Source organism: Lolium rigidum, chromosome 4, assembly GCF_022539505.1.
Source record: "Lolium rigidum isolate FL_2022 chromosome 4, APGP_CSIRO_Lrig_0.1, whole genome shotgun sequence".
NCBI lineage: Eukaryota > Viridiplantae > Streptophyta > Magnoliopsida > Poales > Poaceae > Lolium > Lolium rigidum.
The window spans coordinates 203638818-203645001 of NC_061511.1; positions in this window are offsets into that span (position 1 = coordinate 203638818).

Here is a 6184-nt window from a genome sequence, read left to right on the forward strand (position 1 = left end):
CACCAAACTACGTCAACCATATCCTACGTTTCCCAGATTGGTGCCGCATACCAGTTGATGGTGGTGCTTCTGTAGGCTCGACTTTTGTTTGGCCTGAGCTCAACTGGGGTGAGTTTCACGAGGTACCGATGTGGTTTGTGCCAACTCTGCCATGGCCAGATATGTGAAAGTTAGGTCTAGCCTGTGATTTAAAGTCGTTGTGTGCTATGCTTTCTATCTCAATTTGTGGAACCTTGAATCTATGTATTGTATTTAAATGTGTAAATTTATCATTCCATTTAGCATCGCTGATGTATAGATTTCGTTGATGTTAAGAAAACCAACAAAGAAAACCTGGTACTATTCTTCGTGCCACATTTGTACACATCTCAGTAGAACCGCCGTACCCAACTTTATTAGTAACTGTGACTTTCATGCCGCAAAAAGTACCAAGAAAAGCAAAACTACGAACGCGAAATGTACCTCTTTTCGTGCCGCAAATGTACTCCTCTTAGTAGAACGGTCATACTAGACATTTCCTAACAACTATACATACCCCATGTAATCGGATTTACGAAGAAAAATAAACCTAACCAATATGGTACTCGTCTTCAAGCCGCACTTGTACTAGTCTCAGTTTGACAACTGTACTCTACAATATTAACAACTGTAACTGCCCCAAATAAAAATTGAACGGAAAATGCTAGATATAGCTAAGGATCTGCGTGTCTGATCTTCCTGATCTTCCTGCCACGTCTGTACTATTCTGGAAGTAGAAGTACCTGCGTGTACACATATATCTGGATAAACCCATCAGCAACTGCTTCTTCTATTTCTATGCATCTGGCAGCAGCTTCTTCCCCCTTATGCACAAATCTCCTATGATAAACTAGCAACTCTTTGTCTGTACAATTTGCAGCAACCATATGCCGTATAAGCACTTTTTAAAAGAGAGAAAAGACCCGGAGCTTATTCAGGTATTGCATAGGCAACTCCTATGATAAACAAAAAATAACATACAGATTGCTTAACACAAGGCATGATTGCTGAAAAATAAAGATGACACACATACAGATTGCTTAACACAAGAAATGGTTCACATCACAGAGTCATCGATGTCGAAGTTCAGCTACAAACATAATACAAAAAACAGAATAGTAACAATGTTCACACGCAACAAAGGCTAAAACCATGTCCCAGCTTAGATAAAGTAATACAAACAACAAAATGCACTACATCTTCAAATGACATCAACAGAAATAACAACACCCTGCCTCTGTTCCATGATACCACCATAAGGATGGAAGAGAAACATCACCACTTGACCAGCTACTAGTGCCTTCTTCTTAGCAAAATCTTCCCATGCATCAGGACTTATTATCATCCTACCATCAGTGGAGGGATAGAACTGTCCAACAACATCTGATGTGTTATCTACTGATAAAACCACAGAACCTGAAGGTTCTAGTTGAAGACCTTGGACAACAGTGCTTGGAATTTTCTGCACAGCACAACAAAAAATAAACAAAGTAAATATATAAGCAAGCATGTACATGTGATGATTTGGTCTACAACAAAATTAAAAAAAGACAAGCATAAATAAGGAGTCACGGATTACATACATACCATCAGGGATCTGTTAATGTTTGTGGCAGTGAGTTTGTGGATAAACAATGGTCCCAACCCAGTGCCTCTCCTATTGATAATTGCCTTCCAACTAGCCAAGATGTTGGTAGACCAATCAAGTGGCCTTGTCATAACAACAACACTGTGTCTATCATACACTGATAACAAAAAAAGCAAAACGAAGAAAGTCTGAATAAGCTAATGTTTGTTTAAGATGGAGACATATTGTATCATAAGTAAAAAATATGAAAAAATAAAAATCATATAACCTTCATCTGGTTCTTCATCACTTGATTCACTGTAAGAAACACTCGAAGTACCAGCCTGGACATTAATGATCTGGGACGTTGTTGCTGAATTGCAAGGTCCTACTCTAATTGGTCTATCGGAGTTGTTGGTCATTTGAAACATAATGAAATCACCAGGACGAGAACCGGAATTGCATAGAAATTCCTTCCACCCCCAACCATAAAAACTAGTTACGTACTCAGCCTCCACTACATTGAAAGTGTAATTGTTGCCTACAATATCAGAGACACGGACTTCACTACTGCCTGCACATATCATGTTTATCTTGTTCCTAACATAGCATGGGACATTCTACAAGAAAGGGAAACATGCAAAATCAACAATAAAACGACAATAAGTTAATATTTGTTTAAAAAAAGAGGATAAAAATATAAATAATACGTTGGTGCATAAATAAATATAGTAACAAAATGTACCAGCAAATCTTCAGACTTAACCAACAGCTCTGTTATGAAAAAGGAACAATCCCTTGTTTTGGCCCCGCATGGTCCATCCGGATTACCACAAACATTGCGGACCATATTGAATAAAATCCTGCGCACATGGAAAAGGACATCCCTAAGTAAAGTTTTTTAGTAACAAAAAAGGAATAAAATTGATTGGTAAAGTATAAACAGGCAAAGACGATGAGCTCACAGAGATTACATGTAACAGATCTAGAAAGTACCATTTGCAGATCTGATCTATTAGGGTTAAATCTTCAAATATGATTTGTTTTTAAAAGTTGTTGTCCATGGTACTTACCTGTTTTAGGATAAACATAGCAAAGAAAACGAAGAGACAAAAAAGGCAAAGGAAGAGGAAGACAAAAGAATCCAACGAGTTCCTAATGCAAACACATGAGGGTACGGGAAAGAACTGAGATAAGATAAAAGAAACCTATACGCGATACAGATATGGAGAAGACCCACCGAGATAGAGAAAGAGGACGATTGCTTCGCTCTGGACTGATGGACCCGCTGCACTGCCAAAATCTCTCGGCGTGGGTGTAGACCTAGACGAGGGAAGGTGGAAGAGGGAAGAAAAGTGAGAATAGCTGCAAAGTGATAAGGTTGTCTATATATTGAAGCCGAGTCGTCTCACCTCCCCAACGCTGTAGCATTAAAAAAAACGGACTAATATAAGCATTTATCTCGGGCAGTAATAAAAGCATTTTGACTAAGATGCTCCCTCCATAACCTGACGCAGCGGGACGTAGGTAATCCGTGATTGCTTCCTAATTTGCGCTGTTTCATGCATGCTAACATTTCTTGCATGCATTGACGAAAGAAACAGCTGTATTTGTTCACACTGCATGCAGTGAACCAAAGTCGGATCATTTCAAACGACATGTAGATAAAAGAAGAACCACGGTCTCGTACCACTTCTGGTGCGGACGCTGTACCCATATCTCGTTCACCACTGTACTCCTCAAGCCATGCACTTGTACCTGCACTATAGAAAACTGTTATGTTTATGGAGAAACAAAAAAAACACAGTCCCGTACTCCTACTGGTGCGGACGCTGTACTCGTCTGTTGTTCATAGCTGTGATCTTCAAGCCATGCACCTGTACCTGCGCTAGAGAAAACGGAGTTCTTTCCAGAGAAACAAACAGAAACACGGTCCCGAACTCCTCTTGGTACGGACGCTGTACTAATTTCTCCTTCACCGCTGTACTTCACCTGCCTTGCACCAGTACCTAGAGAAAACGGAGAATTTTCCAGATAATCAAACAGAAACACGGTCCCATACTCCTCTTGGTGCGGACTCTGTACTCGTCTCTTCTTCTCCGCTGTATCCCTCAAGCCTTGCACCTGCATTTGCACTAGAGAAAACGGATATCTTTATGGAGAAACCAACGAAAACACAGTCCCGTACTCCTATTGGTGCGGACGCTGTACTCATCTGTTATTCATAGATGTACTCTTCAAGCCATGCATCTGTACCTGCGCTATAAAAAACAAAGTTCTTTCCAAAGAAACAAACAGAAACACGGTCCCGAACTCCTCCTGGTGCGGACATCTACTAGTCTCTTACTCATAGCCGTACTATTCGAGACAAACAGAAACACGGGTGCGTGTTCCCCTTGGTACGGACGCTCGTACTCGTCTTTCCGTCACCTCTCGTACTCCACATGCGTTGCACCTGTACCTAGAGAAAACGGAGATCTTTCCAGAGGAACAAACAGAAAGACGGTCCCGTACTCCTATTGGTGCGGACGCTGTACTCGTCTCTTATTCATAGTTGTACTATTCAAGAATTGCACCTATACCTGCACTAGAGAAAACAGATATCTTTATGGGAGAAACAAACAGGAACACGGTCCCGTACTACTCTTGGTGCGGACGATGTACTCGTCTGTTCGTTATATCTGTACTATTCAAAAATTGCATCTGTATCTGCAATAGAGAAAACGGATATCTGCATGGGGAATTAAATAGAAACACGGTCCCGTACTACTATTTGTGAGGACGCTGTACCCATTTCTTCGTCATATATGTACTCTTCAAGAATTGCACCTGTACCTGCGCTAAAGAAAACGGAGATATTTACACTGAAACACACTGAAACACGGTAAAGGCGTCCTGATCGTACCTCTCGCAATAGGACATAGCCCGGATCGTACCGAGCGTACACCCTGTCAAAGGCGTCCGGACACAAGATACATTCATATAAAAAAAATGTCTATTTCAAACATTTCGGGGATACCAACAAACCAGAAAAAACAATGCAGACAACAGACACATTCATAACAAACAAGGAGTAGTTCAAATAAACAAGCAAATCTGTGTTCAGAAGAAACAGCATTACAACTTTTCCTGACAGGGTAGCACTTCATTGAAAAAAGAGGTGAGAACACACTCCCAGCAAAAGCTTAAGCAAACAAACTAATAGTTCATACAAGCCATAACTAGTACTGGACAACTTAGGTGTGCCTGATCTTGGATTGATAACCAATAGATATCTTCAACTTGTCCTTCAGCAAACACCTGATTCCTCGTTCATCTGACATTGCAAGTACTTATGTATATAGATTTATGCTGACTCAACAACAGCCCAGGTGTCATTGATGTTCTGCCTGCTATAAATTGACTTGAACGATCCATCAAAAGCAGGGTGTCTTTTCCTTACAGTAGCAACTTTGTAAAACTTCAACATCAACCGAGCACATATGAAGAAGTGATTTATGGAAGTGTAATCAAATGCGTAACGACTGGAGAACTTCAAGTACAACGAGCCTTCCTCATCAACAGCCCACTTCACATCTGGCAAGTTTGCAACACGCAATGCATACACAAAATCCTTAGGGCCAGCAAAATACTTCAACTCCACCCTGAGCAAACAATCAGCAGGCCCTTCCTCCACACCAAGGATCCACATTGTTGTCGCAGACAGTGTTGGGTTCTGATGCAGCTCCACATCTTCGGGTGGCGTACCAAATCCCCTTGGATAATTCAGTATATCCATCCCTTCGTGTACAAGCAAGGAACCGTTGCACATTGCCGTAGAAAAAGCTATCTTCACTTGGTGGCATCAAACTAAGCGTTTGAACCTTAATACAAATGATCAACTTATCATCATGCTTGAACATGATTCGATCGGAACCCAACAAGTACGTATCAACCGGATTACTGCATCTAACAAGCAGTTGAGAATTGTTGGATGTGTTGATCATGTATCTTATTGGAGCAATGAAAAGTGACCGCACCGTGTGTATTGCGTTGAACAAACTCTCGCTCGAAAAGAGAAACGAACACACACAAGCATCACATCGTTCACCGCACCAGGTTCCAGCCCCGTGTACTCCAAAACAAAACGTGAAACAACGGGCCTCCTAGTCTCCTCACCTGCCATAATGTGCTTCCTGTCTATACAAACATACACATGTGTTACATGAATTCAATGACAGACTTATTAGAGTATATTCCTTCACATTCATTTTCCATTTATACCATAAAAACCAAACAATAGACTTTAATTTTATCAGTGCATACATAGTGCATTTTACTTGCAAAACATATTCAGAAAAGAAAAAACAAACTAATTGCATACAGCCACCCAAATACCATAAATGCAACAAAACACGAGTACAAAAAACAACACAAGGACAAAAATGGTACACGAAGCTAGCATGTATTATACCAATAATGCACAGATCTATACTGAACATGTTTCCAAAACATATATGTCTACACATCAGGAGCATGCATCATACTAAAAAATACAACCATGTATAGTTGCACAAAAAGCATCATGTACTATTTCTGTGTTTCATATGAGGTTGTCGT